A 25397-nucleotide genomic window follows, 5' to 3' on the forward strand; every position below is an offset into this window, starting at 1 on the left:
GTCTTCTGGCCTTGACCAGGTACCTGCTGTGTCTGCACTGCCGGCATTAGGAACACACTCACTGTCCCAGCGCCGGCTATGGATGTGTCCCATGGAGAACACATCCACACTGGCACCTGTTCCTGTGCCATTGCTGGGATCAGCCACTTGATCCCAGCACAGCTTTCCACACATGCGCAGAAGACCAAATAGCAGCCATCTTGGTAAAATATTGATGTCTCCCAACAGGAGCATCATGGAGACTGCGCAGTAGCACACTCCGTATCTCAACAGTAAGTTTTGAAGCACATGAGTGCGGGGTGTGCGGTGTGGTCCCATGTGCAACCTGCATCCATTATAGATATGCCACTACCTAATTGGGATTATAAATCTCTTTTAGATTTAATTAGTTGTATTAGATTTTTATGTTGATTTCTAAATATTAATTCTGTTATTTGTAATAGTATATATTATAGTATATATTGTACTCAGTATATTTTTATGTATCCAAGGAGATATTTGTTTTTAATTACTGATTGTCTCAATATATATCAAATTATGGATCAATACTCTGTGCCTATGACTGATTTTACTGCTTCATCATTTTCAGTTTGTTAATCAGTTCTATTCATTTTCCATATCTATGTTTTACTTTACAATAATAATTTTGAAAGAAGTAGATGGTCTGTGCAGAACTCATTATTTGTATAACTTTGAAGGGTAATTTAGATAATGGTGATTCATTTGTCTGGAAATAAGTTATATCATATATTCCTAGTAATGTCGGCTTAAAAAAATCACATCCTGAGTTTTTTGGGGGCATTAATTCCCCAGTTAACCATAAAATGGTCAAATAAACATAATACATTTTTGCAGGAAACTCATCTAACCTCAAGAAACATGAGAAGTTGGCTAAATAGAAGCAAACAATTGAATCATTTTTCTTATTTGACTCCAAACTACGAGGGGTATCTATTTCAATCAAAAAGGGTCAGAAATAGATTGTTAAATGTAATCTAGGATGTGACAGGGATACATGTCAATGTAAAACTAACAATAGGGAATTTGAGATGTAATTTGTAATTTATATGCCCCAAATGTTTGTAATAAATATTTTTTTCATGATATAATTTCAATATGCTGTTATCCAATTCTTGCTAGGATACCTATAATATCAAATACTGTAATATAAACCAAAACTAAAATTGGAGTACCCTACAGTAAATTACTAATAACTCCATTTTATTAATGTTTTGTGGTCTAGGCATCTTACTAATTTAGAATACCCATGCATACTGTACAGTATATACCATTTACAGTACTATGGGGTAGATCAGGGGTGAGAGAGTGGCCTCATTCAAATTTAAAGTATAAGTGCCCCAACACAAACATAAGTGGTGCTAGCAAACAGTGAATTTGATAGCCATACAATACAGAGAGCATCTTTGTGCCTGCCATACAGCACAAACAGCATCCCAGTCAAGGGCATAGCTATAGTACTTGCAGAGAATGCAGCTGCTACGGGGCCCAGGCCGCCTCTGAGACCCTACCCTCTCCGTACATTGAGTCACAAAGCCATCTTCTGAGCCCCAGCTTTTCTATTCTCACCAGAGTGCTGCTGCAGGTCATCTGTGACCAGAGCTGATCCAAGCTACAGCCGTCTCCAACTGCTGCCTGCATGCATTGTGATGTCACAATGCAGGGTACAGCCCTATATAAAGGATGCCCAGCTACTGGCAGCCATTTTGTGGTGACATTTTGGCCTACATTGATACTCTCTGAGTAGTTCCTGCTTTATTTAGGCAACTTTGGATAACGACTACTGATATGAACTTTGGATTATATCTTACAATAAAGTCCTGAACAGCACCACCTTTGAATAACATCTTCGGGTAAGGAATTTATAACAAATTTTGGCCTGTCACCCTTACCCCTTCAGACAGCTCCCCCCATTTTGAAAGTATGGTGGTCTCTCAAATGTATGCAACTAATACCTCTGAATTTCTATTATCATGTAGGATTCGAGTATTTTTGCCAATATTGCTGCAGTGTGCTGGAGGGAATATCCCTTTTTTTTCTGGTTCAGTGTAAACCCCGCACTTTACAAGCACCTGGGCAATATCATTAAGCTGATTTGAGCGACCACCATACTTTCTATTTGTAGTTCTGAGTGGCATGAAGGGAGCCAGCATTTGGAGGATGTGCTGGTCCTTATAGTGCCATTTTGGAAGTTTCTGGCGTACCTCCTAGGTGAGTCAGCTCTCGGCTTATATATGTGCTGTTATCATGCAGTACAGTAATTGTAATTATATGACCCAGAGTGGGTGCTACTATTTGGTAGCAATAATTATTTTGGGGTGAGCTGTTGGGCGTGGGGCCCCCGGGGTTATTCTGGCTGGGCCTTTTTCAGGGCATCACCACTTAATTCACATAAATACTTTTCATCACTTTTCTATTTGTTTATTATCTATGTAATTTTAATTCTTTCTTATTATATTAACACTTCTTGATTTATCTTTTACACATCTATACTTTACACTTCACTATCAACTTTCTTCCATTTTTCGTGTGATGCCCTGGGAATGGTCCTTGGCTGGATTCTTTTGGGGTGCCTTGCACCTCGGACGTGAACCCCTTAATGTTAGGGATGCCGGTATAGAGGAGCCTTGATGTTGGCCCGGTGCTTAATCATATATTTGCAAATGTATGTAACTAATACCTCTGAATTTCTATTATCATGTAGGATTCAAGTATTTTTGCCAATATTGCTGCAGTGTGCTGGAGGGAATATCCCTTTTTTTCTCTGCTCCCTCCATTTTATCTGCAGTTTTTAATTTATAAACAATGGATAAAGCAAATTATTCATCTTATATGTCACTGCTTGACTTACAATGGATACACACTTGTACAATCCTCTGAGGATCCAACTCCAGACCAGACTGTTGACACAATCCTACTGGAGACTTGGACACAGATTCAGCACCCAGTATATGCCTACGCAGCTGTCCTATTTTGCAGCAGATCTCAGACAGTAGGTGCAGAGAATGGGGCAGCTATGGGGTCCAGGCCGCCTCTGAGTGTTGCTGCAGGGCATCTGCTGTCACTGGCCCAGCTGTCTCTGCCTCCATCTCTCCTCACTAACTGATTTATCAGTGAATCTTTGCCTACGTATATACTGCTGTATTTTAGAGATGTGTCCAAATACATCTTACCTCCGTGCGCTACAAATTATGTTAAATATAACATGTGAGTTCCATGTGACTCGGTAGTGCCAAGCATCTTTTGATGCATCTTATTCATAATGCAATGTAAATAGGATGCACACACAGCTTCTGCTGATTAAAATGATATGCGGCATGCCTATATAGTCTATGTGTGACTGTAGGTGTATCAGCATACAAAATGCTACGTTACAGTGACATCGGCTGCTTCACGAATGAGTTGCATTTGAAGTAAAAAGTTGCACAAAAACACGCATGGCGTTACCGAGTCACACCACGGAATGGTGCGACTAGAAGGGCTGTGTAATGCGCAAGGAAGTAAGATGTATAATGACACATCTGTATATCAAACATTTTGGATTAGGGAGACTATATACTTTTTACAAATATACATTGTTTTTGTTTATAATGCTTACTATATGCTAATCACCATTCATTTAATTATGTATGTCAGCTATGTAGGCAGATAGTGCAAACATTAGACCATTTACTATCAAAATGAATAAACTGGAATATAAAGTAATTTTCTCAGGGGGCTTCTTCAAATATTTTGCTATGGGGCCCCCAGAGGTCTTGCTATGCCCCTGATCCCAGTGGTCATCATACAGTACAGAGAGCATCTCAGTCACCACCACAAGTACAGAGACCAGCTTGGTTACCATCATAAACTACAGAGATCATTCTAGGGACTGTCACACATTAAATTTAATATCCTAGTGGCAATACAGCACAAACAGCATCCTAGTTACCAACATACAGCAAAGACTGTATGCCATGATCACCATACAGCAAGCACTAACGGCATCCCAGTGATTGCCAAAATGTACAGACAGCATTCTATTGAATGTCATACAGTACATTGATCATCAATGTGATGCCATACAGTAACATAAAGTATCATAATGTATGACAAGCTCATGGAACAGCACTCCGTTCGGATCCCGCTAATTAACATTCTAACTCTCAGCGGATTCCGGAGCAATTCAGCATTGCTCCGTTGCGGTGACAGCTGATCCGAAAATCAGTTGTCCTGCGAGCAGCTTCACTGTTCCTTTTGGAGCAGTGAGAGAAGTGCGCATGCGTGACCTACAGGTCACGTATGCGCACAAGAGCCCCGATGTCTGGCGGAAGGAGCCAGGCAGGGGCAGAGGGATCCTAAAGGATCCCTCTTTGCGACCCAGGACCTAGGCAGAACTGTCACAACTTTTTTTCTAATTTACAAGGCAGCAGGGACTGGAGCCGATGAGTGAGTGGTGTGAGGACACGTAGTACCAGACCCAATGCCGAGCTGCTGCTGCTCCCAGGCTCCGTGTCCCAGCAGGGCAGGTGCTAGGGTGTTCGGTGCCCCCTTCAAACTATACATTTGTAGCGTCCCTCTCATTTTTCATAAAGGGACAGTGCATGCCAAAAAGGGACATGGTCTCACAAGGAAGGGGCATGGCCACACAATAGTCCCCCAATTCAAATTACATCACAAAGTAGCACAATCTTATTCACATTACACCACACATAGTGCCCCTGATTCACATTACGCCACACAGTAGTGTCCCTTATTCACGTTACAACACTCAGTTGTTCCCCTTATTCCAATTACGTCACACAGTAGTGCCCATTATTCTTGTTGTGCCACACAGTATTAATGTCCCTAATACATATAATGCCACAGTGGTAGTGCCCTTTATACACATAATGCTGACAGTAGTGTCCCTTATACACATAATGCCACAGAGTAGCTCCCCTTATACACAATGCCCACAATACTGCCCCTTATACATATAATGCCCAAAGTAGTAGTGCCACTGTGGGCATATAGTACATATATACCAAAAGAAGATCATACAAAAGGAAAACCTTATAGTACATGATGTTCTCTGTAGAAATTATGATACAAGTAATGATGCCTAGCAGCAGCAGTTTAGCAACGGAAACAACGTCAACCGCACAATTGTACCAAAGAAAAAAGAAATGCTATAGTAGGTACACAGAAAGAAAAATACTGGACCAATGTATGAAATAAAATTACAAATTTAAATAACATCAGTATGTTATGCAATTCTAAAATAATCTAAAATGTTAAACATAGATAGCACAGATATTTCATAGCATAATAGCATATCAAAACAGTTGAATATTATATAAAGTAAAGGTCCACAATGTAATAACTAGAGATGAGCGGGTCCGGTTCTCCGAGAACCGGACCCACCCGAACATTGCAATTCTGAGTTGGATCCAAGTCCGGCTCAAGTTTTCCCGCCTGACTCATATCCGAAAATGAGGCAAAACGTCATCCTCCCGCTGTTGGATTCTCACGGGTTTGGGATTATATAAAGGTCCTTGTGATCGGCGCCATTTTCACTCCGGCTGCAGAGACTGTACAGAACAGATATGCTCTGTTCTTCTCTGTTGTTCAAGGGTACAGTGTTGTTGGGTTGGGGCTGCAGTACATAAAGTGGGGGTGCTGCTGGGAAAGTTAGCTGCAGAAAGACATAAAATTGGCAATATGCCTTTCACCACATGAAGTGTCAAGGAAAGGCTAAGGCCTTGGCCTTTATTTATGACTGGTGATTCTGCCTCTTATGATGATTTAAGCACAAGTGAACATGCTGACATAGAAATCGAGGATGCTTCTGTGGAAGTGCACCAGGATGAGGAGGATATTTGTGTAGCTAATGCTAATAAGGATGTTGATGATGAGGATGTTGATGATGTTGTTGATGAGGATGTTGATGATGAGGATGTTGATGGTGATGATGTTGTTGATGAGGATGTCGTTTGTGCAAATCAGGCACCACGGGAAGAAACAGTTGTTGCCCATGATCAGGAAAAGTCCATTGTCATGTCTGGGCATGAGACAAAGAAATCCACTTCTTCTTATGTGTGGAATTATTTCTACCCAAATCCGGACAACAATTGTCAAGCCATGTACCCTTTGCAAAGCCAGAATAAGTAGAGGTAGGAACCTAATCCATTTAGGAACCTCCTCCCTGTCACGTCATCTGCAACACATCCAAAAAAAACAAGAAAACACTACTCTCTAGTAACTATGTTGGGACATAGACAATACCACATATGTGTATAAATATAGTCTGAAATTGAACAATTTATTCAACCTTAGTAGAGGGTGAACGCATAAAAATACAATAAATGCAGATAAAAATACTAGTAATCTACCAGTTTAGTACAGGACCGGAGTTGATCAGGTTCCTAGTCCACATAAGCATAGATAGTGTAACACTAAACAAATAAGTAGAGCTCTAAATACAGATATTAAAAATAACAAAAAAACAAATGCACAGAAATATCACTAGACTAATTACGTGTGTCACAGGTTAATGCAAATTGATTGAAACACATAGAACCATATTCATAGTCTGGAAAAGTTCCAATTCAAATCCCTGCAGGCATTAATGAATGATCTCTAACCCCATCACTTTAAGACAATCTGGATTGCTTCCATGAAGCTCAGGAAAATGTCTGGAGACGCTATGCTTCTCCAGACTTTTTTTGATATTCAACCTATGTTCACGAAAACGTTCCTTCAGAGTGCGTGTTGTACGACCCACATACTGTAAAGGACAACTACAATTTAATACATAAACAACATATGAAGATTCACAATTAATAAAGGTGTTTATTTCAAAAGTGTTTTCTGAGACCACTGATGTTATCTATTCATAGAAGTCAAGTGCTTCATTAAGCCCATCAGGGGACAGGGATTGGAGTCTAAAAATCCACTTGGATTCAGCTTCGCATAACATCTTGAACCTATCGCCACAGCAATTAATAATGTGACATCAGAAAAATTTTCAAAATCATGACTGAACTGTGAAGTGAATTTCAAATTCATTGTGTTAGTGTTCAAAAAATCGGTAAATTGAGTAGCTGACAAAATATCCCCATCCCAAATAAAAATTAAATCATCTATAAAACGGCCATAGAACACCAGACTCGCTCCGGCTGGGCCATCCCATATATGGAGATCTTCAAATAGGCCCATATAAATATTCGCAAAGCTCGGAGCGAGTCTGGTGCCCATGGCCATCCCGTGAATTTGTAAATAGTGGGTGGAGTCAAAAATAAAATTATTGTGTGTTAAAATAAACCGAATACACCTTAATAGAAAGTCACGCTGTCCCGCAGAGGTACCCAGATCGGTCTCCAATACTCGCTGGACTGCAGATATACCTGCCTCATGTGGAATATTTGTATATAAAGCCTGGACGTCCAGTGTAAGAAATCCATAGCCCGGACGCCAGACAATATTTTTTTTTTTGGGTGAATAAATTAAAAAATAATTTTATTTTTTCATGGCCCATCCTGCACCCCGTTATATGAACAATTTTCTGCTGTATTTATTATTGATTTATTTGATTGAGCTGTTTTTCCTTTCTTCTAAGTATTACTATCCATTTAATTTTATTGATTTATCCTTTTTTTATATTATTTATATTTGAATATTATTTTTTTTTTTAGTTTATTATTATTATTATTATTATTATTATTTTTAATTAATGTGATATAATATAATATACTATACTAATATATGCTGGACTAATTGACCTTTAGTCAATTGTTCATGTATTAAGATTCTAAACTAATAGATTATATTTTTATTATACACTTTATGGTTTTATATATATATATATATTCTTTATTGTATTTTTATTTGGAAAAATATATTTTGTTAATTTAATTTTATTCATTACTGAATATTCAGTTTAGTGTAGTCATGTTTTTTGTTGGGGCATTCGACGTCATATGTATGTGTATATATATATATGCCTATATTGTGTTGTATTTATATATACATGTGTATCTATATGTTTATGGTTTTGTATGTTTTTTATGATGTAGTAAATTCTCTATTAATATCTAAATATTTGTGCCATTTAATTATGTCAAGGATTAATGAACTAATGTTTATTGATCTTATTATACTAATATTCATCCGAATTCATGCTTTATACAGAGATATATAATTTTTGTCTACCCTAATGGATAAGTTCTATTAAATCCAGTTTTTGTTGGACTAGAAATGGTTAAAACTGGTCATCCAATTATCCAATATCTCCAATTCTGCTGCTATTTATACTCCAAACTTAAACAGGAGGGCATTCTGGCATTCTTGCTGTTGCCTTTCCTAAAGGATTTCCTGGATTCCTTCCCTGCTTGTATGAGGCTCCATTAACTGCATATTGGCATGAGATTCCGCTGGAGAGAGCAAGATCGTGACGGAGAAAGGCGCTGACTTGGGATTTACTACATGCGGCTATCCCCGTCAGTATTCACCACTTGATTGTGCTTCCCAATTGGCAGGTCAATGAGAGGGGAGCTGCTGGCTGCTGACCGCTGTTTGTCCCCCAGCCTTGCCTGGTGAGCGAGACGGGATGACTGACCGCCCACCGCGACTATCCCTTAGCCGCTCCGTCAGACACTTCTGGGACAGATCTCTCCTTACCCACGGAGCCGCCTACATACACAGTGCAAGTGCCCGACTGCCTCTGGCACGGAGTTGAATGGTCCCCGGCACCTGGTCTGATTAGAGACAAGAGTTTCTTTCTGCGGCAGGTACTCAGGCCGTATAGTGACCTCCCGGGGATATGTTATTTCATCTATAGATCCCACTGCAATTTATTTATAAGTGCCTCATACACAGGATTCATTAATGCCTGCAGGGATTTGAATTGGAACTTTTCCAGACTATGAATATGGTGCTATATGTTTCAATCAATTTGCATTAACCTGTGACACATGTAATTAGTCTAGTGATATTTTTATGCATTTGTTTTTTTGTTATTTTTAATATCTGTATTTAGAGCTCTACTTATTTGTTTAGTGTTACACTATCTATGCTTATGTGGACTAGGAACCTGATCAACTCCGGTCCTGTACTAAACTGGTAGATTACTAGTATTTTTATCTGCATTTATTGTATTTTTATGCGTTCACCCTCTACTAAGGTTGAATAAATTGTTCAATTTCAGACTATATTTATACACATATGTGGTATTGTCTATGTCCCAACATAGTTACTAGAGCACAGTGTTTTCTTGTTTTTTTGGTGTCAGTGAGGTTGACAATCACCTCTTTCCACTGCTGCATTGGTAATAGATTGCTCTAGCTTATTAGCGCTGGGATTTTCCTTATCTGTAACACATCCATCAAAAAAGTGAAGCATTTGGTTTGTTTGGGCTACCAGAAGACAAGCTACCAATTGGCAGCTGACATTGCTGGCAATGATCTCTACGTGCACAAACTGGCTTTACAGAGGCAAGATGTTGTCACCATCATCATCCGATTCCTCACCCTCATCAGAGTCTACATCATCTTTCTTCACACAATATTAATTAGTCCCCACTGAATTGCACTATTACAGGTGCCTCTGTAATTTTTGGACATAATTGGCGGTAAAGGCCTTCCTCATGGAATTTGTAGTTCATTTTGATGAACATCATCTTACTCACATTTTTTAGGACGTAGCCTCCTACGCTGATCACTGACAAGGTTCCCGGCTGTGCTGAAAACTCTTTCGGAGTTCACACTGGAGGGTGGGCAGCTCTAGTAAAGCAAAGCCAGTTTTTGCAAGGGCCTCCAAATTGCTTTTTTTTCCTTCTAGTAGTCAAACGGACTGTCTGCCATGCCTGTTTGGGTGCTATCAATAAAAATAGTGCTCAACAATTCTTTGAATGGTGACCATATCTGATGGAGTCACGGTAGAGGTCTCATTAATTTAATTGTAGGCAATTCTTTTAGACCCAACCAGATGTCAAAACTTGGTTGTGTTGACTCACCTGCATCACCAGTGGGTCTTTTGGGAAAGTTTAGTTTGTCTTGGCAGGCTGCACTTGCTGGAGAAACGCTGCATCACGTGCCGCTTGTGCTGACAATTTGCTTACCAACAGGTCTTTGCATCTCTTCAGATCTGTGTCTGTTGGGGAGAGAGACACGACATATGACTTAAACCTAGAATCGAGCACGGTTGGCAAAATGTATTAATCCGATTGGATGGTCTTGACATCTCTTGGTTTCTGGTGAAGTGAATAAAGGACTTGATCTACAAGTCCAGCATACTTTTCAGAATCGCTTTGTTTCAGCTCCTCCTTCAGTTTCTCAAGTTGCTTTTCCAACAGTCTAATTAGGGGAATTACCTGACTCAAGCTGGCAGTATCTGAACTCACTTCACAGGTGACTACTTCGAAGGGTTTGAGCACTTTGCACAACACGGAAAGCATTTTCCACTGAGCTTAAGTAAGGTGCATTCCAGCTCCTCTTCCTATGTCATAGTTTGCTGCGTACCTTTGGATGGCTTTTTGCTGTTCCTCCTTCCGCTGAAACATATAAGGGTGGAGTTCATCTTGTAACTACCTCTTGCTTCAGCTGGTGGCAGGGCAAATTCAACATTTCTTGCAGGTGCTGCAATCTTCTACATGCACATGCTGAATGATGAAAATGTCCAGAAATTTTTCAGGCCAGAGGGAGCATCTCCTGCACGACCCTGTCATTTTAAAATACATTTTCACCACCAAGTTGATTGCGTCAGAAAAACATAGGACATGTTGGAATTCACCCAGCTGTTATGCTCTCACAATATTGGTGAAATTACAAATCCTGAGGAGAGTCCAAACTGGATAAGCAATTTTGCAATGACTTCTCTGAGTCTTTCTAAAAGGTTGTCAGCTGTATGCCTCTTAGTGAAACCAGTGATACACAGAGGAGCCTGCCTCTGAATTAGCTGCTGTTTCTTAGATGCTGCTGCTGTTGGTGGTGTCGCTGAAGGCAATACACCCACCTAGTGGGCTGTTTGTGTCATGTAATCTTGTGTTTGCCCTGCTCCGCTTGTCCACATATCTGTGGTTAAGTAGACAGTGGGTACAACGACATTCTGGAGGACATTAATTCATTTTTTTTAACGTCCCTGTGCAGACTGGGAATTGCTTTTAAAATGAAGTGGAATCTAGATGGGATTTGGTAGTGGGGACACAGGACCTCAATTAACTGTCTAAAACTAAAATCCACTGCATAATTGGTGGATATTGGATGCACATCTAATACCAGCATAGATGTTATGGCGTCAGTGATCCAGTGTGCAACTGGGTGACTGCTGTCATACTTGCTCCCCCTTGCAAAGGATTGTTTAACAATCAATTGTTTTTCCAACTACTACTGGGATGAACATTCACTCCCAGGAGCAGCAGCAGCAGTAGGCATAGTGCTCAAGGATTCCTCTCTGGGGCAAGGACTGATGTGAATGATTTCATATTTTTTGTAAATGCCTCCTCCCCTCCCTTGCTTCAGAATCAAAAAATTAAATTGAATTTACTACTAGTCATCCCTTCCTTTCCCTGCCTTCAACTACATACTCCAACTTCCTCAGGCCTCTTGAATAATAAAAACATTTGTTTCCTGATGTGCCATATTGCAAGTTGAACTGCCACAGCCGCTGAAATCTTCTACATGTGATTGCTGAATGCCAAATATGTCCAGAAATTACATACAGTGCATAAAAGCAGGCTGAGGTAAACTGAGGCACACCTCCTGTTGTTGACAAATAACTTCCAGTAGGCCCGGCAAACATCACGAATGCTGGGAGTTCTAGTTCAGCTGGAGAGCTACAGGCTGCTTTCCTCTGATGTAAACAGCAAGTCTGTGTCCCATTTTCCATAACAACCTCCCTGAGCACAAAGTAAACATTTGTTTACAGTGTGTACTAGCAGCTCCTCCACAAGTAAGGACACCGCATTTCTATTAGTTGTATAAAAAAACCTCCTCCAGATGTCTTTCATGAACTGAAGAACTTGTTTCTACATTGATCTTCCCTCATAATATTTTTAAGAATCAAAACATTAAAATAAATAAATTAAAAACTAATCAATCCTTCTGTCCTTTCCCTGACTTTAGTCCTTAAAAATATTCCAACTCCCTCAGGCCTCTGATCTAGTTCTTGATCTTGATTAATGAAAACATTCTTGGTTTTAAACTTCCTATGGGGACATATAGTTTATTAATCTGCAATACTGTTTACCACTGCAGTACCACTCTGTGCCACGTTGGAAGCTGAACTGCCACATGTTTGTGCCACCCACTGCTGTTGCTTAGCTTAGTCAGCCAGCTAATCAGATGCAACCTTTTGGCCTAAACTGGATGGAATCAATATTGTGAGCTGTGAGTTGGTCAAAATTGACTGAAAATAACTGGAAACAAATGTTATTGAGGTTAATAACACTGTAGGAACAAAAACTGGCCCAAATTATGCAAATTTAGCTGTTTTTATGATTTTTTAGGAAAAATACAGATCCAAATCCAAAACCAAAACACGCAAGGGCGGTTTTGCGAAAACCAAATTGCGATCCAAAACATGAAGGATATACAGATCCAAAACCAAAAACAAAACACAGGGATTGGCACACATCCCTAGTAATAATGGAGATAGTTGCAGGGTCAGCATTATGCCTGATAAGAGTCTGCAGATGGCATTCAGGGCCTGATTCATTACGGATCACTATTGCGATCGCAGCTCCGTAATCGCACTCAGGTCTGCTGTGAAAATATGCTAATGAATGCAAACGCAAAGCTGACGCAGACCAACATAAAGGCTTCCACTTCCCCTGTCTCACATCCCTAATAACTTGCAATCCAGCAAAAACATTGGTACCATCAAGTAACATCGGAGCCTCACGCACACTTACAGCAGGTCAGACCTTACTCTGAAGTTGCTAACCTTTCTGCACGCAGTGAGCACTCAGGCTGTGTATGCCGTCACAATGGCTAATTTATGCATGCTCATATAAAGGCTTTCAAATGGTCAGGCATGCCTGTGTTTCTCTGACCACTCCCACATCACCACCCCCAAACACTGACTACCTGTCACTCACTCTGCGATGGCTTACCGTGCTCTGTGTAATTGCAGTGTAGCCTGCGCTCACAGCGATGTATACGCATGCACAGTACGCAACTATCGGCCAAATGAGTACGCTGTTACAGTTGTGATCCATAATGAATCAGGCCCAGAGTTAGTAAAATATCATTAGCTGTAATAGTCAAGCATTATACAGTGGCAAATGCTGGATTTCTAGAGTGGGGGTTTCCAAATTCTTGATTTTCAAGTGAGTGTGGCCAGTCCATGAAGAGGGCATAGTTAGCACTTAACCAGCTTTGATATGCGTCATACAAAGTGTATTGTGTCATAATTCCAGCATATAGAGGACCAGTGATCACAGTAAGCCATTAAACATGGCAGTAGGGCCATCCTGCCTGAGCTGAATATTTGCCCTTCTGCTCCACAGGAGGTTTCTGTCCTCCCTGAGCTCACCTTAGGACACCGGCGTTATGGTTTAACATGTATACCTCCCCAGTCAAACTCACCCCATCTGCCACTGTCCCCGGAGCGTGTCACCATTCCAGAGCATTGGAGCAAGTCTGGGAGTCTGGGGGAGCAGCAGAAAAACCTAGCACTACCCTGGACATATGTACATATTGGTCTCTAGCAGTGCACCCCTAACAGTGCTTGTGTTCCATATCTCCTAGTTGGCACACAGCTGTATTTATTACTGGGTGACACATGTTAAAAGAGCTACAGGTGGTGCTATTATTTTATTTGTGATACTGAGAACATGCAGCATTAGTAAGATTCTATTATATTACTATTTCTATTGTGGTCATGGTGTGGACTGGGAAGGGGGCTTCCAGGCAACTGGCACCCCCCTCCCCTGCGTTTGCCTATGTTGTATACAAAAGGATATTTTTTATAGTCCGCTTGTCACCTTCCTCTAGGAGGCTGCACAGCAGCCACTCCCTGGAGAGGAGGACCGGACGCAACAGTGCAAAACAGTTGCAGTGGAATAAACCTCCAGGGCACACTCGATCTGTCTAGCGGCAAGTACAATGGATGGGAAGGGCTTCCGCACAGTTGGCAGATGCACCTATGTAGTACAGGGAAACAGCTGATTAAGTCCTGTACATGTGATGTGATGTAGTCGGCATCCCAGCGGTCGGGATGCCGGCGCTCAGAATACTGGCGCCACAACCCAACAGCAGTCAGAATCACAGCTCCAGAATCCTGACCACTGACATCTCAACATTAAGTATTAGGGCTAGGATTAGGTTTAGAGTTAGGGGTTAGGGATAGGCTCTAGGGTGAGGGTTAGGTTGCGGGAGGGTTAGGGTCAGGCTGCAGGAGGAGAGGGTTAGGCTGCGGGAAAAATGGGTTTGGGGTTAGGTTACTTACCTAATTCTGTCAGGATTCTGACTGTCGGGATGCTGCTGTCGGTATTCTATATGCCGGGATCCCGATACAGACCAGGAAGTGACATCACTTTTGTAACAAAAAATAGAGAAGAGGGTTGTGAAGTCTGATCATTGGTATTTGTGTAGCATTGTTTTCCGGAGTATGAGCAGTGCAAAAACATGCAAGATACGCTCCACTCACTGACATTCATTCAACTCAGGCCCTCTCTGAGCAGAAACACAGGTGTATCAGATGATAAGGTGCACTGGTTTTAACTTATAGCCTGATGCTCTATGGCGTAGCATCTGTGGATTGCTTCCCATATTGTATATTGGTCATTAGAATGGTCCCTGTATTGTATATCTGTCACTAGTAATGCTCCTTGTATGTTGGTTACTAGAGTGCTTCCTGTATTCACTGCAATGCTTCCTCTGTTGTATTGAGATCAGTGGGTATTTGGAGCCCAGGGAAAGTAAAAAAACGGAGCCCCCCCAAAGTATGTGCGCGCCGAAAAAGTGGTCGTGGTCACATGACACAAGGGGTGTGGTCACTGGAAATAGGGGCGTATCAACATGACACACCATCATTTCTCATCACTCTGGTGACATTCCTTTCCATTCCATATGCACCTTAATGCCCCAAGTAGTAGTGCCCTTTTTGCAATGCCCACTGTATTAGTGCCCCTTATGTAATGTCCCCAGTAGCAGTGCCCCTTATTTAGTACCCTCAGTAGTTATGCCCCTATACAGTGCCCCCAGTAGTGCACGCTTATACAGTGTCCCCAGTAGTGCCCCTTATACAGTGCCCTCAGTAGTACCACTTTTACAGTGCCCCCAGTCAGGGCCGGCCCTAGCCCAAATTTTTTGGTAAGCAAGTATATTTTTTGGCGCCCCCCTATGCAGTGCCCCTTTTACAGTGCCACCAGTAGTGGTCCCCCCTGTGCAGTGCCCCTTGTGCCCCCAGTAGTATTTCCCTTATATAGTGCCCCCAGTAGTAGTCCCCCTATGCAGTGCCCCTTTTACAGTGCCCCCGGTAGTGGTCTCCCCTGTGCAGTGCCCCTTGTGCCCCCAGTAGTATTCCCCTTATATAGTGCCCCAGTAGTACTCCCCCCCTATGCAGTGCCCTCAGTAGTGGTACCCCCTATGCAGTGCCCTTTATATAGTGCCCCTAGTAGTTGTCCCCCCCTTGTAGTGCCCCCAGTAGTAATCCCCCCTTGTAGTGCCCCCAGTAGTAATCATCCCCTTGTAGTGCCCCCAGTAGTAATCCCCCCCTGTAGTGCCCCCAGTAGTATTTCTCCCACCTTGTAGTGTCCCCAGTAGTATTCCCCCCTGTAGTGCCCCCAGTAGTAATCTCCCCTTGTAGTGCTCCCAGTAGTAGCCCCCCCTTGTAGTGCCCCCAGTAGTAGTCCCCCCCTTGTAGCACCCCCAGTAGTAATCCCCCCTTGTAGTGCCCCCAGTAGTATTCCCCCCCTTGTAGTGCCCCCAGTAGTATTCCCCCCCTGTAGTGCCCCCAGTAGTAATCTCCCCTTGTAGTGCCCCCAGTAGTAATCCCCCCCTTGTAGTGACCCCATTAGTATTCCCGCCCCTTGTAGTGCCCCCAGTAGTATCCCCCCCTGTAGTGCCTCCAGTAGTATTACCCCCTGTAGTGTGCCCTGTAGGATTCCCCCCTAAAAATCCCTCCCTTGTAGTGCCCACAGTTGTATTCCACCTTCCCCCGCCCCCCGCAATAGAGACGTAGTAAAAATAAAAAACAAAACACTTACCTGAAACCCGCTCCTGCTCCCGCCGCCAATATCAGCTCCTCCGTCCGCCGCTTTGCATTATGGGAGTGACGTCAAGTCATGATGTCACTCCCATTACTCACTGCGAGAGCCGGAAGATGTCCGGCTCTGGCAGTGGGAGCAGCAGCCGATGAGAGTCTGTCTGACTCTCATCAGCTGCTAAAGCAAACACACAGCTGCCGGCACCTGCGGCTGTGTGTTTGTGCTGTGTAGCGCTGACCGAACTCTGTCCGGTCAGCGCTACACATGCCGTGCAGCTGTGTCACAGAGACACAGTCTGCCCGTGGCCCGCATGGTACGCAGCTGAGGTGCCCTTCACTATGTGGTGCCTTATGCAGCTGCGTACCATGCGTAACGGGAGAACCGGCCCTGCCCCCAGTAATGCCCCTTATACAGTGCCACTAGTATAGGTTCCCTTATGCAGTGCTCCCAGTATTGCCCCTTATACAGTGCCCACAGTAGTGGTCCCCCCTATGCAGTGCTCCCATTAGTGCCCCTTACACAGTGCCCTCAGTAGTAGTCCCCCCTGTGCAGTGCCCTTTATACAGTGCCCCCAGTAGTAGTTCTCCCTGTGCAGTGCCCCCAGTAGCGGTCCCCCCTATGCAGTGCCCTGTATATAGTGCCCCCAGTAGTAGTCCCCCTTATGCAGTGTCTTAAGTAGTGGCTCCCCCTATGCAGTGCCCCCAGAAGTGCCCCTTATACAGTGCCACTAGTAGTCCCCCCCTATGCAGTGCCCTTTATACAGTGCCCCCAGTAGTAGTACCCCTTAGGCAGTGCCCCCAGTAGTGGTCCCCCCTATGCATGGCCCCTTATATAGTGCCCCCAGTAGTAGTAGTCCCTATGCAGTGCCCCCAGTAATGCCCCTTATATTGTACCCCCAGTAGTAGTCCTCCCTATGCAGTGCCCCCAGTAGTGCCCCTTATATTGTGCCCCCAGTAGTAGTTCCCCCTATGCAGTGCCCCCAGTAGTGTCCCCCTTATGCAGTGCCAGTACCCCTTACATATATAAGGACAAAGACAGACTCAAAAAAACCCAAAATACTTACCTGAATCCCTGCTCCTGCGCCCGCCGCTGTGCCTAACCCTAAGTCCCCCCTGGGAGCCCCTAACCTAACCCTCCCCCGTCCACGGCTGCCGCCCGGCTTACCTTGAATTAGTATGCCGGCTTAGGTATAATGACAGGCGTCGGGATTTCGACGACTGTCATTAGTACCCTGCCGGGATTTGACAGTCGGGAATTTCGACCATCGCCTTCTGACTGCATCCCCTTTTAAGTATGCAGATTATTATTATTATCCTTTTTATATAAGGTGTGTGACACAGTCAGATTAGGGGTCCCTCTCCTGGGTAGAGGTCTCCTTCCTTACACACACACACAGCAGCAGGGAAGCAGCACACCAGTCTGGATGCGAGTACAAGCTGGTCGGCGCCAGTCTTTATTGTACAATGTCAGAAATAACATAAAGAAAACATAAACATAAATCCTAGCCCTGTCGGGGCACTAACTTCACAGGTGGTTCCCTCACTACCAGAACCTGGCAGGGCCTAATGCCCTCACCAGCAACAAAGGCACAGCACAACACTCAGTTAGGTTTTCAAGTGTCTCTGAGCAAACTCCCTGCCTGCTCTCCCAGGTGAGACACTCAACCCTAAACACACTAGGCTTATATTGGCCACTCTCAGGTGGAAACCCTAACAAGCCTGTTACCAGGCTGCGAGAACCAAAACCTGGAGTGGCCGTGGGTGGAGCCCTTCCTCTCACCCACAACTCCCAGAACCCAAACCGGCTTTTTAAAAAGCCAAGAATCAAGCCTGCTACACCGCAGACTTTCTCCTGGGGATTTTAAACACATAGGACAGGAATCTGGGATAAATGTCCCTGTCACAGACCACTTTACCAGTGATCCTATCACATATCCCCCCCCTTTGTTTCGACCTATGGGGCGGAACAACTGAAGCCCCCAAACAATGAACGCGTGACAACGCATCTGCTTTAGACAACAGGCCCCCTGGCCTGTGTTCCTCTGAAAATTTAAAAGTTTGTAACGCCAAGAACCATCTCGTAATTCTCGCATTACTGTCCTTATTTTCGGACATCCACTTCAAAGGGGCATGGTCAGTGGTCAATTTGAACTTTCTTCCAACCAAGTAGTACCTGAGAGCCTCTAACGCCCACTTTATGGCCAACGCCTCCTTCTCCACTGTGGCATCGGGTAGGCATCGAATTTTGAAACACTGTTCAACTTTCGGAAGTCATTGCAGAAACGCACACTCCCATCGGGCTTTGGAATCAACACAATGGGACTTGACCATTCACTATGTGATTCTTCAATAACCCCTAACTCTAGCATATTTTTAATATCTTTCGACACCGATTCTCTTTGTGCTACTGGTAACCTATAGGGTTTTAGATTAACTTTAACCCTTGGGTCAGTGATGATGTCATGTTTAATGACCGAGGTTTTCCCAGGTACGTCAGAGAACAGCACCCTATTTCTGATCAAAAACTCCTTGACCTCTTGTTGTTGAATTGCCGACAGGGTTTTTGCCACTGTCAGGAACTAAGGGCCCTGGATTTACTGGAGGGGCTCGGACGGCCGACAGTACCGTTCTATCTTTCCAGGGCTTTAACAGATTTATATGGTATACTTGTTCCGGCTTTCTTTTCCCCGGCTGGTAAACTTTGTAATTGACCTGTCCCAGTCTTTCTAAGATTTCAAAGGGCCCTTGCCATTTAGCCAAAAGTTTATTTTCCACAGTGGGAACCCACACTAACACTCTGTCCCCAGGAGCAAAGCTGCGTAACCGAGCATTGCGGTTGTATACCCTCTGCTGTGCCTGTTGAGCCTGTTCCAGGTGCTCTCTCACTATCGGCACCTCTAAATCAGGCAGACGATCCACTGGCCCAACAACACTTCCCATCTCAATGGGAGGCACATCAGTTGGCGGGCCACCGTCACGCTCCGCATTCTCTAGTTCGCCAATCATAGTAGAAAAAGGGAATACCTCTGACTCAGAAGAAACTCCCTCCTCCACTACATCGACAACCTTCTCAAATGGATCGGAGTTGTTCACTTCAGGAACAAAACGGCTTTCCCACAACTTCCAGAAGTGAGCAAAGTCTCTCCCCAATATTGCATCGCACATCAGTCCATGCACCAAACCACAGAAACTATAGCCGAACCACATGGTGTCTCGATGTTCACCTCGGCAGTAACATAACACCATGTATGCAGGTCATACCAACAGTTTTCCCCTCACGCCGCAAGGGGTTCACCAGCTCAGCTTTTCTAAGTGTCACCAAGCTACCAGAGTCTAACAGTGCCTCTACTTGGTTGCCATCTACAGTGAGTACACACATGTGCTTATCAGTCTCAGCCTGCTGGTCAGCCGTACAGGCTACCTGTGCAAAGAAAGACCCCCTGCGGTAGACATGAGCAGTATCACATTGCATAGGTTCAGTTGTAAGTGAACAATTAGCGGCAATATGGCCGAAGCCACCACATCGGAAACACTGAGTCATATTAATGTCTAGTCATTTACGGGGCAAGAACCTTCCCGGCCTGGCAGGTCTGTCTCCAGGTTCTACACCCTCAGTCTTAGGTACATTCCACCGCCCAGCACCCTTCTCCCCTGGAACAGTCTTACCAGTGTCTGTGGGAGTTCGCCGGTGCGCCATCGGGACTCGGTGGGGCATACTCATCAGCTCCTCAGCCGCCACGTACCTCTCCACCAGCTCGACCAACTGGTCCGCGGACTTAGGGTCTGCATGGCTCACCCACTTGCGCAGAGTCACAGGTAATGATCGCAGGTATCGGTCCATCACGACCGTTTCCACGATCTATGGTCCCGTCAGCGTCTCGGGCTGTAGCCATTTTGAGGATAGATGGACGAGGTCATGCATCTGTGAACGTGGAGGCTTGTCCATATGGAACTCCCAGCGGTGAACCCGTTGGGCACGAACAAAGGTGGTGACTCCCAAGCAAGTTAGGATCTCCTGTTTTAGTTTTTTATAGTCCTTGGCATCAGCCAGGCATAAGTCGAAATAGGCCTTTTATGGCTCCCCAGACAGAAAAGGTGCCACCAGACTTGCCCACTGCTCCTTGGGCCAACTCTCCCTTTCGGCCGTTCTTTCAAATGCGGCGAGATAGGCCTCCACATCATCGCCCGAAGTCATCTTTTGGAGGAAGTGACTGGCTCGTATGGAGTGAGTGGTGGTGGGAGGACCAGTAGTAACATCTCTGGGCTGGGCGACCAGGTGCTGTACCACCTCTTTTATGGCCTGGCTGTTTTCCGCTAAGGCCCGGCTGTTTTCCGCTAAGGCCTGGCGGGTTTCCTCGACGGCGACCTGTTGTTGCCTCTGGGCTGTCTCCAAGGCCAACAGTTGCACCCTGGTGGATTCCTGCTGAACTCTGTTTGTCTCCTGCTGAACTGCTGTAGCTTGGAGCAAGGCCTTAATAATGTCCTCCATTTTATCCTGGGGTGTAGGTTGGAAGCTGAACCTTGCCTCTCTGAGCATTGGCTGACGCCTCCTCTATGGAACTCCAAGGACACAGTGTTATTTCCACACTCACCAATTGGGTGTCTGTCCCTTTAATTTTTAAACGGAAAGTTTTCCTCTCGCTGCAACTTCAGTGTGTGTGGGTGCCCGCATTCTCCACCATATTGTGACACAGCCAGATTAGGGGTCCCTCTCCTGGGTAGAGGTCTCCTTCCTTACACACACACACAGCAGCAGGGAAGCAGCACACCAGTCTGGATGCGGGTACAAGCTGGTCGGCGCCAGTCTTTATTGTACAATGTCAGAAATAACATAAAGAAAACATAAACATAAATCCTAGCCCTGTCGGGGCACTAACTTCACAGGTGGTTCCCTCACTACCAGAACCTGGCAGGGCCTAATGCCCTCACCAGCAACAAAGGCACAGCACAACACTCAGTTAGGTTTTCAAGTGTCTCTGAGCAAACTCCCTGCCTGCTCTCCCAGGTGAGACACTCAGCCCTAAACACACTAGGCTTATATTGGCCACTCTCAGGTGGAAACCCTAACAAGCCTGTTACCAGGCTGCGAGAACCAAAACCTGGAGTGGCCGTGGGTGGAGCCCTTCCTCTCACCCACAACTCCCAGAACCCAAACCGGCTTTTCAAAAAGCCAAGAATCAAGCCTGCTACACCGCAGACTTTCTCCTGGGGATTTTAAACACATAGGACAGGAATCTGGGATAAATGTCCCTGTCACAGACCACTTTACCAGTGATCCTATCACAGGTGCCACAGAGATTAGCCAAATTTTCACAATTCTGACTTTCTTTGAGCACAGATAATTAAACAACATTTAGTACATAATATGCATCTAATAGGGTAACCTCTTTTTTGTCAGGTGGCACTATAGACTATTTAACAATTCTGTACAACAGCTTATGTAATCCTTGCACAGGAGTTAACTTTCACCAAGTTAAAAAAAAATCTTTCTTGTTACTTTCACTTTTCAAACACAAAGTTCATCAACCATACAGCCTTGGCACTCAACTTTCCTTGGCAAATAGTCCTCCCTGTACACCCCTGTAACTACTGTTTGCTAAAATATCCAAGTCCAACGTTGCTGTAATTGCCATGATTTAGTTATTTTAACTTGCTGAGATCTTCTCATGCTTGCAATGTGATAGGAATGTAGCAGTTTCATGGATCATGCAGTCACCATGTTGGTGGTCAGAATGATCTCATTCACAGTGTGGAAAGCAGAATGTTAATACTCAATGCTGGAATCGGTATGAAACCAGCGGTTTGATTCCCGGCAGCGGCACCCTGACAGCTCAACAGATCCCAGCAGCGGCAGCGCTGGAAATCCCGAACGTCCTGAGGTAAGTAAAAACTAACCTAACCCCCCTAACCCTAACGCTCCTTAGGGGTGCCTAACCCTAACCTCCCCCCAAGTGCCTAACCCTAACCTCCCCCCAAGTGCCTAACCCTAACCCCCCTCTTCCCCGCTGCCTAAACCTGAGGCCCCCGGGGGGGTGCCTAACTCTAACCTCCCCGGGGGTGCCTAACCCTAACCCTCCCTCCCCCTAGCCTAACCCTAACCCTCCCGGGGGGTGCGTAACCCTAAGTCCCCCTCGGGTGCCCTAAACCTAACCCTCCCCCCCGCGGCTGTCTGCTCGCGGCGCCCGACATCCCTTCTATTGGGATGCCAGGCGCCTGTCTCCCGGCATCGGGAAAATGACAGGCGTCTAGATATAGACGCCTGTCATTTAACTCATGCCGGGATAAAGCAGTCAGGAAGCCGGCTGTCGGGATCACGTCAGCCGGTTTCCCGATTGCATCCCCTCAATGCTGATGATGTCAAAATGGTTAAAATGTCAACAATGTCATTCATGTCGACACCTGAAAAAATGTCAACATTGATAGAATGTAGACATGCATAGTGTTTAACTTTCCACGAGATTTAGGATTATGGTCAGGATTAGGGTTGCCATTAGGGTTAGGGACAGAATTAGAACACAATTGCCATGCTAACATCCGCGTTGACATGCTGAGTGTTGACATGGTCAATATCGACATTATGAACATGTCGATATGTTCAATGGTAGATCACAACCATGTGGACATTATGAACATGTGATGTATGTCAACATTGTGACCGGCGACCAGATATACCACACCTGTCTCATAAGTGACTTACATCTGCATTTCTGTGGATGATACATATTTCCATACTGTACTTGCATCCAAAGAACGACATGCATACAGTACGCCTGCATCAAGATTTTTGTGTATCTATGACTTACAGCTCCTTACTCCTAAAGAGGCAGACAGCAAGGCCATGGAGCTCATTCAGAGACACTCGCAAGCGCTGTGCGCTCACAAGCGGCCCGATGTTTGCGCACTGCCCATGGGCCCCGTCCGGCATGTACGCGAGCCCCGCTGAGCAACTGAAGTTCAGACGCTACGGGGATCGCCAACAAGACGGGGCGGCTGTTGATGGTGAGTGACAGCTCGCCCCGTTTTGTGGGCGGGTAGTGGGGGGGTGGCTGGACGAACGCAGGCGTTCCCTTAGGAACGCCTGCCGTTTGTTGGGCGGACAAACTGACATCACTACTAATGTCAGTAGTGGACTTCCTGCTCTATTAGAGCAGGGAGTCCACTCGGCCTTGCGGCAGCCTAGACCCTACCGCGGGGTCTCGTCGCAAGGCCGATTGTCGCGATTATCGCGATGGTCTCCTGGCCACTCGCACAAGCTGTGAGTGGTCTCCCACAGCTTTGCAAGTGACCGGAGAAAAAAAAAATTGCCCACAGACCCAGCGAGTTGCCAGCGGCTGCGAGCGGGTCTAAATCAGGGCCCATGTCCACTAAGCTGCAACTCAATTAGACATGATTATATATGGAGTGCAGTAGGCAAATCTCTTATGGGTACTGGTGGGCTGGGACAAATGAACGCCTTGTGCTTGCTTCTGATCGGCTACTTGTACATTTATTTGAAGCTAATTGTACTTTTATTTTCATTGCAGCTATATCACATTCATTCAGTTACTAGCACCAGTCTATTCCTATTACTTTTTTGTTTTTTTCATATGGACTGTTGCAGGAAAAATTAGTCCAATGTAATTTTTGGGATAAATAATGGTAGTGGCGGTATTGCATTTCATTTTTTTTAATGATAATTGTGACTTTTAGCTCTTAGTAATTAAACATTATTCTAACATTATCCTCATATGTATTCCACATTGCCCTATTTGTAAACCATAAATGAATGTAATAAAATATTATTTTATTACATTATTAGGTTGAGTACATACAGGGTAATGTCACTGCATTGAGTAAAAGCACATACAACCATACCTCCCAACATTATGAAAATTAGATATGGGAAGCTTTAAGAGCATGACAGCCTATCACGCTCCTGTTTCCCGGAAGCACTCAGGCAGCTGATGGGCTGGCCCCAGCCTCCTCCTGGAAGTAAATGGATTCATCCATTCACCGCTGCTCTGCAGCAGAGCAGTTGTAACAGAGTGCCCCCCAGCCTCGCAACCACCCACGGGACATTGCGGCCCACTATTGGGACAGCGGGACAGTGACCAAAAAACGGGAATGTCCAACTGAAACTGGGATGGTTGGGAGGTATGCATACACAACTAACACTTGAATGCTGCAAAATGTAACACACAGAAATGTGTAAATGATTAGGGGTATATTTACTAGAAGTGGAGATGTTGCCTATAGCAACCAATCAAATTCTAGCTATTATCTTCTAGAAGGTTCTAGATAAATGTTAAGTAGAATCTGATTGGTTGCTATGGGCAACATCTCCACTTCTAAAAACCTGCACTTTAGTAAATGTACTCCTTACTGTTTGATTACCCTGACATCACCTGTTATGAAATACTTTGAGCACTTGTTAATGATTTTGCATGCAACGCAGCAGCAAAAATATGCTAATGTTAGCTTCTTGCCTGCGAGTGACGACGCATACCCAAGTAAATATGGATAACACTGACCTGCCACAGCCCAGGTAGCTCTTCTGACCTACAGAGCTGGTTAATTTATGCATGCCCATGTAATGGCGTTCAAACGGCCAGGCACATCTGCGTTTTGCTGACCACCCTCCTGTCAACACCCCCAAATGCTCACTTCCTGTCACTCAATCTGCGATGGGTCTCCGTGGCCTGAGTGATCGCAGTGTGATCGCAGAGCTGTCTTCACACATGCGCACTTTGATGCATGCGCAATGGCAATCAATCGTTCGATCTGCGTGAAAATTGCATTAGTGTCCATCTCTGAATCAGGCCCACGGTTCTCGCTGTCTTGCGCTGCAGTGTGATGACTCATTTAGAGCAGAGGAAGCCTTATGTTAGAATTTTATTTAAAGATTTTAGTTCTGCTCTTAACACCATTATTCTGGTTTCTTTGTTTTCTGAATGATCTGACCTGCGTTTAATGGGTACACTTGTAACTGAATTTTAGATAAACAGACCTCAAGTGCTTAAGTTAGGTCATTTAATTTTTGTGGGAAGTAAGGTTCAGAACAGGTGTCCCCCAGGGTTGCATCATTAGTCCCCAACTTTGGGCCCCATTCAGAGATGGACGCAAATCCTGTTGTGACTGTGACTCACATCCACCGTTTAAGTACAAAAGCTGAAACATTGGAAAAATCGGTCTCATATCGGTTGCACATCGAACTTCTGAGTATTCTATGCTGT

The sequence above is a fragment of the Taudactylus pleione genome, unplaced genomic scaffold (genome assembly GCF_031769625.1).
Source record: "Taudactylus pleione unplaced genomic scaffold, aTauple2 ptg000066l, whole genome shotgun sequence".
NCBI lineage: Eukaryota > Metazoa > Chordata > Amphibia > Anura > Myobatrachidae > Taudactylus > Taudactylus pleione.